General features: G+C 44.4%; 1 long non-coding RNA gene across 1 annotated transcript in view; it reads right to left on the minus strand.

Moving 5' to 3' along the window:
* Window positions 1-12820, minus strand: part of LOC115166956 (uncharacterized) — a 118750-nt gene that overhangs the window by 42385 nt on the left and 63545 nt on the right. Inside the window, exon 2 of the long non-coding RNA XR_003870398.1 lies at window positions 5233-5309. This is a non-coding gene — a long non-coding RNA (uncharacterized LOC115166956). The remainder of the gene's footprint in view (window positions 1-5232; window positions 5310-12820) is intronic.

A 12820-nucleotide genomic window follows, 5' to 3' on the forward strand; every position in this document is an offset into this window, starting at 1 on the left:
ATGCTCCTGGGAGGACCACTAGGCTGAACTAATAACATCCTGCTCTATGCTCCTGGGAGGACCACTAGACTGAACTAATAACATCCTGCTCTATGCTCCTGGGAGGACCACTAGACTGAACTAATAACATCCTGCTCTATGCTCCTGGGAGGACCACTAGACTGAACTAATAACATCCTGCTCTATGCTCCTGGGTAGACCACTAGACTGAACTAATAACATCCTGCTCTATGCTCCTGGGAGGACTACTAGGCAGAACTAATAACATCCTGCTCTATGCTCCTGGGAGGACCACTAGACTGAACTAATAACATCCTGCTCTATGCTCCTGGGAGGACCACTAGACTGAACTAATAACATCCTGCTCTATGCTCCTGGGAGGACCACTAGACTGAACTAATAACATCCTGCTCTATGCTCCTGGGAGGACCACTAGACTGAACTAATAACATCCTGCTCTATGCTCCTGGGAGGACCACTAGACTGAACTAATAACATCCTGCTCTATGCTCCTGGGAGGACCACTAGACTGAACTAATAACACCCTGCTCTATGCTCCTGGGAGGACCACTAGACTGAACTAATAACATCCTGCTCTATGCTCCTGGGAGGACCACTAGACTGAACAAATAACATCCTGCTCAATGCTCCTGGGAGGACCACTAGACTGAACTAATAACATCCTGCTCTATGCTCCTGGGAGGACCACTAGACTGAACTAATAACATCCTGGTCTATGCTCCTGGGAGGACCACTAGACTGAACTAATAACACCCTGCTCTATGCTCCTGGGAGAACCACTAGACTAAAAGGTAGATTGTGACACCTTTCTCAGGTCCACTCCTAAATTAAAAGCGTTATACAAGCAGAACCAACTCCCACAGGTCACGTACTGCTGTGACGTTTGTGTGTGTATACTAAGATGACTGTTCCCAGTGATAGGGTAGTGATGGAGTCTGAGCCTCATTACTACGTAGCACCCTGCTGACAGAATAACCCCATTCCAAACTCTACTAGGAGCACCATCCCATATGTAGGATTCACCATCCCTAAAACAATCATAATCATCGTCATAAAACCTCAGATTCGGCAGCATGCAAAACCGTTATGCAAATATGCCATCATGCAAAACCAACCTAACCAAACATCTTCTGCTGATTTGTTTGTTTTTGTTTGTCTCTGCCTCGTTCTCTCTCAATCAGCTCTGGCTTTCATTTGATTTTATTTTCCCTGAGTCATTCTAGAAATGTTTGTTTGGTCATTATAGAAGTGTGTGTTCTAGACTGGGTCGTTGTAGAAATGTGTGTTCTAGGGAGAGTGAATGATCAGCCCTCTGCTCTCAGTGTCTCAGGCCTCCTGCTTAACACATGACTGATGGTTCAATCTGGCACTTATTTTAGATTATATTGTCATCTTCAAGAATGAAGTAGGTTTTTACTTATTAAGCTTGAGTTACTTATTTCAGCTTCTTTACTTGAATGCACTTACTGTAAGTGGTTGTCGAAAAGAATGTCTGCTAAAGGACTGAAATAAAACATGGAGTAAAGGGGGGGTAGCTAACGTCGTATGACACCATCCTAATGATAGAACTGGCAGGCAGAAGGGAGTGGAGAGGAGACAGAGAGAGAGTGTGTGGATGTATGGATGAGAAAGAGGACTGTGTGGGGTCCAAATTAGATCATGTCCAGGGTTTCCCACTGGCTTGGAGAGGGAGGCAGGATGTTGCATTTGTATAGTCTGTAGTAGCCTCATCCTTTGTCTTGGTCTCCTGTCCTCCAGTTACTGATGCTTGACAGCGTGTGTGGCGGATGGGGCTAATTCAACATCCTGCCTGCCTCTCCAAACCAGTTGGAAACCCTGGACATCATCTCCTTTGGACTCCACCCAGCCCACTTTCTTTCACACATGCGCATGTGTGTGTCTGTGCGCGAATGTGTGTGTGAGTGTGTGTGTCTGTACGCGAGTGTGTGTGAATGTGTGTGTCTATGCGCGAGTGTGTGTGTGTGTGTGTGTGTGTGTGTCTGTGTGTGTGTGTGTATGTGTGTGTGTGTGTGTGTGTGTGTGTATGAGTGTGTATGAGTGTGTATGAGTGTATCTACCTGTATGTGGCTGTCTGTCTGAGAGGCCCCAGAGGGAGATAGGATAACAGGTGGGACCGCTGCCATAGATCAGGGTCACGCAGCACAATGCTTCACTCTCCTTTGATGCTGATACCATCATCATCCCTGTGTGTGTGTGTGTGTGTGTGTGTGTGTGTGTGTGTGTGTGTGTGTGTGTTCAGCCCTGTTCCCTATTTCACTGCTCAGCAGCTTTACATCAGTTCCTCTGCCTGTGTCTTCCTCCTGCCCCCAGATCCAATAACAGCTACAGTGAGACAATTACCTGCTTTAATGACCCTTCTCATCACACACACACACACACACACACACACACACACACACACACACACGTAGACATATACAGGAGATGAAAGGGAGAGAGGAACATGTGTGTGTGTGTGTGTGTGTGTGTGTGTGTGTGTGTGTGTGTGTGTGTGTGTGTGTGTGTGTGTGTGTGTGTGTGTGTGTGTGTGTGTGTGTGTGTGTGTGTGTGTGGGGGGGGGGTGTTAGAGTGTAATAAAGGAAATATACAAAAAAAAGATATGTATATAAATGTATGTCATATGTACAATTGAAGATGGAAATTTAGATACACTTAGTTTGGAGTCATTAAAACTCGTTCTTCAACAACTCCACAAATTTCTTGTTAACAAACTATAGTTTTGGCAAGTCAGTTAGGACATCTACTTTGTGCATGGCACAAGTCATTTTTCCAACAATTGTTTACAGACAGATTATTTCACTTATAATTCACTGTATCACAATTCCAGTGGGTCAGAAGTTTACATACACTAAGTTGACTGTGCCTTTAAACAGCTTGGAAAATGCCAGAAAATTATGTCATGGCTTTAGAAGCTTCTGATAGACTAATTGACTTCATTTGAGTCAATTGGAGGTGTACCTGTGGATGTATTTCAAGGCCTACCTTCAAACTCAGTGCATCTTTGCTTGACATCATGTAAAAATCAAAATAAATTAGCCAAGACCTCAGAAAAATAATTGTAGACCTCCACAAGTCTGGTTCATCCTTGGGAGCAATTTCCAAAGGCCTGAAGGTACCACGTTCATCTGTACAAACAATAGTACACAAGTATAAACGCCATGGGACCACGCAGACATCATACCGCTCAGGAAGAGGACGCGTTCTGTCTCCTAGAGATGAACAAATCAAATCAATCCCAGAACAACAGCAAAGGACCTTGTGAAGATGCTGGAGGAAACAAGTACGAAAGTATCTATATCCATAGTTAAATAAGTCCTATATCGACATAACCTGAAAGGCCGCTCAGCAAGGAAGAAGCCACTGCTCCAAAACCGCCATAAAAAAGCCAGACTGCGGTTTGCAATTGCACATGGGGATAAAGATCGTACTTTTTGGATAAATGTCTTCTGATCTGATGAAACAAAAATAGAACTGTTTGGCCATAATGACCATTGTTATGTTTGGAGGAAAAAGAGGGAGGCTTGCAAGCCGAAGAACACCATCCCAACCGTGAAGCACGGGGGTGACAGCATTATGTTGTGCGTGTGCTTTGCTGGAGGAGGGACTGGTGCACTTCACAAAATAGATGGCATCATGAGGGAGGAAATTATGTGGATATTTTGAAGCAACATCTCAAGACATCAGTCAGGAAGTTAAAGCTTGATCGCAAATGGGTCTTCCAAATGGACAATGACCCCAAGCATACTTCCAAAGTTGTGGCAAAATGGCTTAAGGACAACAAAGTCAAGGTATTGGAGTGGCCATCACAAATTCCTGACCTCAATCCTTTTGAACATGTGTGGGCAGAACTGAAAAAGCGTGTGCGAGCAAGGAGGCCTACAAACCTGACTCAGTTACAGCAGCTCTGTCAGGAGTAATGGGCCAAAATTCACCCAACTTATTGTGGGAAGCTTGTGGAAGGCTACCCAAAACGTTTGACCCAAGTTAAACAATTTAAAGGCAATGCTACCAAATACTAATTGAGTGTATGTAAACTTCTGACCCACTGGGAATGTGATGATATAAATAAAAGCTGAAATCAATCATTCTCTCTACTATTATTCTGACATTTCACATTTCTTAAAATAAAGTGGTGATCCTAACGGACCTAAGACAGGGAATTTTTACTAGGATTAAATGTCAGGAGTTGTAAAAAACTGAGTTTAAATGTATTTGGCTAAGGTGTATGTAAACTTCTGACTTCAACTGTATTTATATGTATGTATGTATTTATGTATATATATATATTTGCAAAAAATATATTTTGGGGATTGGAAGTGATGCAGACAATTACATTGATGGAAGCTCCAATCTATCTGCAATATTTAAGCTGATCTACCCCCTAAAGAAATTCTAAAATATATATTTTTTAAAGAATGGTGTAAGGGAAGGAGAATAGAGAGAAAGAGAGAACACAAGAAGGATGAAGTTTGCTTCTTTAAGCTGTCTATCATTAATGAGCATCATCATGGTAACTGAACAGAGACAGAAACACACTCCACCACCTGGTCCACAACAAAACACGTCACAACAACACACGTCACAACAACACACTCCACCATCTGGTCCACAACAACACACATCACAACAACACACGTCACAACAACACTGACAAATTATTATTTAATTATGTCTATTAGGAACCCCACATCTAGATTTTACAAAGACTGTGCAGGTTAGATTATTGCAGTGAATGTTTAGTGTCTTTCAGGAATTGGTGACAATCTATAACAATCTATTTGGAACATAAATATGGCACAATAAATATATTTTGTGTCTATTTCCATGTGTTTGTCATTGCATAATTGCATTTAAAAGTATCTAATTCCATGTCCATGACACCATAAAGCCTTGGGTCAAGCGGAACCTCTAGTGAGTGTTATCTTCCTCTCTCTCCTCCGTCAGACTGGGCCGTAGTACAACTCGCAGAAAGACCTATAACATGTCTTTCTGCTAACATTAGACATCATTAGATCCCCTTACCTTTACTGAACCCACAGCAGGCACACACACACACACACACACACACACACACACACACACACACACACACACACACACACACACACACACACACACACACACACACACACACACACACACACAGTCATTATGTAACATCGTTAGTTGTCATTAGATGTCTTTCCTTACCTCTACTGAAGAACAGCAGGTAGCTGATCATTTCATGTTCTGATGGCCAGGTGTAACCATGACATACACACAGAATCCTAGAGAGAGGAAGAGAAAGGGAGAGGGGGAGGGAGAGCGCGAGAGAGAGAGCAAAAGAGAGAGAGAGAAAAAGAGAGCGATGGAGAGTGAGAGAGTGAGAGAGAGATAGAGAGAGAGAGTGCGAGAGAGATAGAGAGAGCGCGATAGAGAGAGCGTGAGAGAGAGAGAGCACGAGAGAGAGCGAGAGAGAGTGAGAGAGAGGAGAGAAATGTGAGAGAGAGTGAGAGAGTGAGAGGGAGCACGAGAGAGAGCGAGAGAGAGAGAGAGAGAGAGGAGAGAAATGTGAGAGAGAGTGAGAGGGAGCGCGAGAGAGATAGAGAGAGAGGTAGAGAGAGAAAGTGAGAGGAAGAAAGACAGAGAACGTTACTGTCAGGAACTCAGTCAGTCATTCTGAAGGAATATGTCTAACCATAATTACATGTGATGCTTCTAATTATAAAAGCTCATGAAGTCAGATTATATTTCCCCCATCTCTCTCTTTCCTCACCCCTCCTCACCCCTCTCCATCCCCCTCTTAAAGTATCTCTACCCTCCCCCTGATATGAAAAGAGGCTGTCCGTCATTGTTGAGAGGAACCAAGCCTCCTTCCAACTCTTTATCATTCCCTGAGTTTCTCTCTCTCGGTCTCTCCAGACTAATCTAAAGCAGCACGTCAGCCATTTTAATCTGTGTCTGTTATATGAAGAGTGTCCCATCTGGGCTGCCGTACACTTGAAGATTAATGAACCCAATTTGCAGTAGTGACCTTTTGGCTGCTAAAGTGCTGCGGCTCTAAGCCTCTTAATGCAGCCTTTTAGAAATGTTGTTCCAGCCCCTTCAGATAAGAGGAGGAGGAGGAGGAGAAACCCACCCCATCACTACTGCTGTGAATATGGATGAAAGGACTTCTAAGTGGCCTCCATCTGAAGAGAAGTTTCAATGGGAAAAGTAGAGCAGCCATCAGATTCAGTTCATCTTGACCAGTCAGTTTAGAGTCATCGTCAATGTTCACATGTGTGTTGGGTAACTGAGACCTGAAGACTTGACTTTAGCTCAGCAGGCTAACACAGTCCTGTGGAATGCAGATGACAAGGTTCAAACTCAGCTGGTCACATCTGCACCTTCTCTCTGTGTCCCTGAGGGCAGTTAAATGTGTTTTCTGTAAGGCTGTGTTTGGGTGTGTTTGCTTTAACTTCTACAGGATCCGTGGGTCCCCTGCGGGACAGTTGAGCTAACGTAGGCTAATGCGATTAGCATGAGGTTGTAAGTAACAAGAACATTTCCCAGGACATAGACATATCTGACATTGGCAGAAAGCTTCAATTCTTGTTAATCGAACTGCACTGTCCAATTTACAGTAGATATTACAGTGAAAGAATACCATGCTATTGTTTGAGGAGAGCACACAGTTTTGAACATGAAAAGTTAATAATAAACAAATTAGGCACATTTGGGCAGTCTTGATACAACATTTTGGACAGAAATACAATGGTTTATTGTATCAGTCAAAAATGTTGCACATACACTGCTGCCATCTATTGGCCAACATCGAAATTGCACCTGGGCTAGAATTATACATTATGGCCTTTCTCTTGCACAACATGATGGTACAAAAAAAGTAGTTTTTTTTCTTTGTATTATCTTTTACCAGATCTATTGTGTTATATTCTCCTACATTCCTTTCACATTTACACAAACGTCAAAGAGTTTCCTTTCAAATGTTACCAAGAAAATGCATATCCTTACTTCAGGGCCAGAGATACAGTCAGTTAGATTTGGGTATGTCATTTCAGGCCCCCCCCCCCCAAAAAAAAGGGCAGCTCCTTAGACAGGGATAACGTACTCAGATGATGTTAATAGTGGTACAATATCTCCTCAACCTGAGTTCTCAGATGGTGTTAATAGTAGTACAATGTCTCCTCAACCTGAGTTCTCAGATGGTGTTAATAGTGGTACAATATCTCTTCAACCTGAGTACTCAGATGGTGTTAATAGTGGTACAATATCTCCTCAACCTGAGTACTCAGATGGTGTTAATAGTGGTACAATGTCTCCTCAACCTAGGATTTCATTTGATAAATCTATACAGCTTCTGAAACAGGGTTTTTAATTACAGCCCTCATTCACCACGGTGATGTGTCATGTTTTCCGATTCAAACACAGACAGGTATAATTCAATATATTATACCTAATTCAACAACACTTTCTATCCCTCAGCGAAGCAACTGCTTTCTATCCCTCAGCGAAGCAACTGCTTTCTATCCCTCAGCGAAGCAACTGCTTTCTATCCCTCAGCGAAGCAACTGCTTTCTATCTCTCAGCGAAGCAACTGCTTTCTATCCCTCAGCGAAGCAACTGCTTTCTATCCCTCAGCGAAGCAACTGCTTTCTATCCCTCAGCGAAGCAACTGCTTTCTATACCTCAGCGAAGCAACTGCTTTCTATCCCTCAGCGAAGCAACTGCTTTCTATCCCTCTTGACTGCTTGTTCTCTCTTCTCTCAGTCTCCGCGTCTGCTCCACTAAACTATATAGAATATTGGCCTGTTGGAAACTACAACTCCCTACTACATCACACAGTTCAGGCTTGATCTGATTTATCTCTAGAGAAACTACAACTCCCTACTACATCACACAGTTCAGGCTTGATCTGATTCATCTCTAGAGAAACTACAACTCCCTACTACATCACACAGTTCAGGCTTGATCTGATTTATCTCTAGAGAAACTACAACTCCCTACTACATCACACAGTTCAGGCTGGATCTGATTTATTTCTAGAGAAACTACAACTCCCTACTACATCACACAGTTCAGGCTTGATCTGATTTATCTCTAGAGAAACAACACATGGAGCTCACAAACAAAAATAAAGAATAAAAATAATTCAACCGACGTCTGTCAATTAGTTGTTTAAAAAATGAAAATGAACCGAAATGTCAGTTAATCGTTCAGCACTACTGCTGGGGCTGTACAGATTGTCCAGTCTAGTGTGTGAGATTGTATAGAGGCATCAGTTTAACATGACAGAGACAGGTTGTTGAACGGATGATCGTTGGCTGACTCACACACACACACACACACACACACACACACACACACACACACACACACACACACACACACACACACACACACACACACACACACACACACACACACACAGAGAGACCCCACCCCATTAACAGCATGCTCTGGGCTATAATGCTGTCTCATAGCAACCAGAGAGCAGGACAAAGCGTGGAGGGATATTTATATGTGTGGTCAGTCCGGTCAAAGCACGGTGAGACAACCATGATTCAACTTGGACACTGGGAAAACCACAAAGACAGACTCTCCTCAATTGTTGTGATATAACATTGGATAATACCAGTTTATTCTCCAATGTTTCTTTCCTTTAACTCTTTCTCCTTCCTTCTGTCACTTTTTTTCTCTCTCACACACACAGAGAAGCTGACAGGACAGGACAGGACAAATAGATATTATCATACAGAGATACAACTGAGAATTGCATTGTGGATGGGTAAAGGGGGATGGAGAGAGAGAAACAAAGAGAAAAGGGATACAGACAAAGAAGATCAACAAAAAGAGACAAAGAGAGAGAGGGGGGGTTTGAACAAGAGAGACGAGAGAAATGAATAGATAGAGAGACAGAGAGAGACATAGAGAGAGACATAGAGAGAGACAGAGAGAGAGAGACAGAGAGAGAGATAGAGAGCGAGAGAGATGGGAGAGTAGAAAGAAGAAAAGAGTCCTGTGAGGCGGTTTACTCCAGTCGGTGGGGTCTCTCTCTCTCCTCTCGCCCTCTATCCTCTCTCCCTCTGTTTGCTCACCGCTACATTTCAGTGACAATTTCACAGCTCTCCTTTCATTGGCCGATGAAAAGGGACAGATTCCTTCCTGGTTAGTCACCCTCCAAACGGCATCCTGGGAAACTCCAAACCTTTGGCACGGTGAGGCGGGTTTACCTCTGGGCGGGCATGAGGCCCTGGGTAAACAGTAGACCGGCGTAATGCTGTGAAATCAGTGTGAGGGTCAGAGTCTCACCGGAGGATTAACCAGAACCCTTCATTTATTCCTTTCACTGGGTCATACTGGTGCTGCTCTCACTGTTTACTGTCTGTAAGGCTGGAGGCTGTGTTTGTGTGTTTGTGTGTGTGTGTGTGTCTGCATGTGTGCACGCCTGCATGAATTTGTGTGGTTGTGTGTGTGTATAGATTGTCTAAACAGCATTGTCCTCCATAGGCTGCTTGACCGTGCCAGATGTCTCTGGTATAAAACCCTCTTCTGCCTATTCAGACAAGTGGCCCACAGGGCAGGGTGGCACATCGCCATATACAGCCAACACACAGAGAGATAAAGTCTGGGAGAGAGAGAAAAGACAAGGGTGGGGTAGAGTGAGGGCAGGGAAGAGACAGAAAAGAGGGGTGGAGGCAGAGGCAGCAAGGAAGAGGGAGAGGAAGAAAGAGAGGCAGAGAGGAGAGAGAAAGCAAGGAATCAAATCAAATCAAATCAATATTTTATTGGTCACATACACATGGTTAGCAGATGTTCATGCGAGTTTAGCGAAATGCTTGTGCTTCTAGTTCCGACAATGCAGTAATATCTAACAAGTAATCTAACAAATTCACAACAACTACCATATACACACAAATGTAAAGGGATGAATAAGAATATGTACATATAAATATATGGATGAGCAATGGCCGTGCGGCATAGGCAAGATGCAATAGATGGTATAGAGCAGTATATACATATGAGATGAGTGATGTAGGATATGTAAACATTATTAAAATGTCGTTATTTAAAGTGACTAGTGATACCTTTATTAAATCCATTTATTACATTTATTAAAGTGGCCAGAGATTTGAGTCTGTATGTTGACAGCAGCCACTCTGTGTTAGTGATGGCTGTTTAACAGTCTGATGGCCTTGAGATAGAAGCTGTTTTTCAGTCTCTCGGTCCCAGCTTTGATGCACCTGTACTGACCTCGCCTTCTGGATGATAGTGGGGTGAACAGGCAGTGGGTAAGGTGGTTGTTGTCCTTGAGGATCTTTTTGGCCTTCCTGTGACATCGGGTGGTGTAGGTGTCCTGGAGGGCAGGTAGTTTGCCCCCGGTGATGTGTTGTGCAGACCTCACTACCCTCTGGGGTGCCTTGCGGTTGAGGGCGGTGTAGTTGCCGTACCAGGCGGTGATACAGCCCGACAGGATGCTCTCGATTGTGCATCTGTAAAGGTTTGTGACTGTTTTAGGTGACAAGCCAAATTTCTTCAGCCTCCTGAGGTTGAAGAGGCGCTGCTGCGCCTTCTTCACCACGCTGTCTGTGTGGGTGGACCATTTCAGTTTGTCCGTGATGTGTACGCCAAGGAAAACTTTTAAAACTTTCCACCTTCTCCACTACTGTCCCTTCGATGTGGATGGCGGGGTGCTCCCTCTGCTGTTTCCTGAAGTCCACGATCATCTCCTTTGTTTTGTTGACATGGAGTGAGAGGTTATTTTCCTGACACCACACTCCGAGGGCCCTCACCTCCTCCCTGTAGGCCGTCTCGTCGTTGTTGGTAATCAGGCCTACCACTGTACAGTAGTGTCGCCTCTCCTCTCCCCTCCTCTTCTCCTAACTCCTATCCTCTCAACTCCCCTCCCCTCCCCTCCCCTCCTCTCGCTCCCCTCCCCTCCTCTTAACTCCTATCCTCTCAACTCACCTCCCCTCCCCTCCTCTCGCTCCCCTCCCCTCCTCTTAACTCCTAGCCTCTCAACTCCCCTCCCCTCTCTGTATAGTGTTAAAAGACCCCAGTTCCAGGTTTATGTCCCTTCCCAGGTGTCTCGTTCCTGTCCCCCTTTAATGCCTGTAAACTCAGTGAGTAGCAGGATATTTATAATGCCCGTCATAGTTAAACCATTATAATTACATTAGGACTGAGTACAATGACATCCACAGGCATTCAGTAGCTCACCTTACGTCTCAAAAGGTCAAAGACGCAGTTTGTGTGTGTGTGTGTGTGTGTGTGTGTGTGTGTGTGTGTGGTAGCTGTGAGTTTCTGTTATTAACTGTAGGTAAAGAACCCTGGTATGCTGTAAAGTATATAACTATAAACTATAAACCCACATTAGGACTGTAACCAGAACCCCATGCAGTCACTAATGCATATAGGATAGGGAGAATACAACCACTTGTTTTACCTGGTCTCCTTAGTGTTGTTTTTACTAATGGGCTCTACATAAGGGACAAGCAGCACTAAGGCTGGTGTGTATAGAGTCAACTGTACAGTAGGACACATGAACCAATCACCACAGAGCAGCTGGCTAAAGCACACCCAGATCTGTTCACCAGGCTACACTGGAAGGCCATTGTGTACTGTAGGTATGTAAAGGGTGGATTGTTAGTGTGTTATGTACTCAGGGTCTCTTTAGAAGGGTTTGATAGTGTTGTTGGGAGTGCAGGGCATCGATCAGAGTACAGTCGCATCAAACAAACTCCCAGCTGGTGAAGGAGGGACAGGGTCACTACAGCTGGAGGCTTACAACTTCCTCTCTTTCAATCATCTCTTTCTTTCTGTCTTATTCCACCCTCTGTCTGTTTCTCTCTCTCTCCTTTTCTCTTGTTCTCTCTGTGTTTGATGCCTAATCCAGCATGGCCCGTAGGAGGGAGGGAGGAAAGGAGACATGGAGAGAGAAAGAGAGGTGGAGAGAGAGAGAGACAGAGAGACAGAGAGAGAGAGCTGTTTCCCACCGCTAAACAAAAGTTCTGATGCTCTCAGCAACCATGCTCAAACAGGGAGAGAGAGGAGGAGGGTAAAAGCACTCTGTGGGCGCTAATAAGCATTGCGTTTGGCAAGCCAGCACATCCTACACACACACACACACACACACACACACACACACACACACACACACACACACACACACACACACACACACACACACACACACACACACACACACACACACACACACACACACACACACACAGTAAGACAGATTTTCCCTGGGGATGAAAAGAAGAGAAGTATAAGACCACAGGGGTGTGTGTGTGTGTGTGTGTGTGTGTGTGTGTGTGTGTGTGTGTGTGTGTGTGTGTGTGTGTGTGTGTGTGTGTGTGTGTGTGTGTGTGTGTGTGTGTGTGTGTGTGTGTGTGTGTGTGTGTGTGTGTGTGTGTGTGTGTGTGTGCGTGCGTGCGTGCGTGTGTGTCTGTGCCTGTGCCTGTGCCTGTGTGTGTGTTTGTGTGTCTGTGTGTCGAGTGCTGTCCTACTGCGGGACAGTCCATTATCCACACCCCTCCTGAATCTCAATGGGCTGTGCTCTGAACAGGTGCCAAAAACACACACCATATCTCAGCACACACACACAAACACACACACACACACTACTCCTCACACTTGTTTTAGCTTCCCCAGCTAATGCCTAAAGTTTAGCTCACTGGGCTGAAACAGTCTTGTTCACAAACAATCCTCGTTCAAAATCATCCTGCTGTATTTGCTTCCTAGGCTGTGACACTAGCTATGAGTTACTTTCTTTCAAACAGAACATTCCCGA

Source organism: Salmo trutta, chromosome 29 (genome assembly GCF_901001165.1).
Source record: "Salmo trutta chromosome 29, fSalTru1.1, whole genome shotgun sequence".
Classification (NCBI taxonomy): Eukaryota; Metazoa; Chordata; class Actinopteri; order Salmoniformes; family Salmonidae; genus Salmo; species Salmo trutta.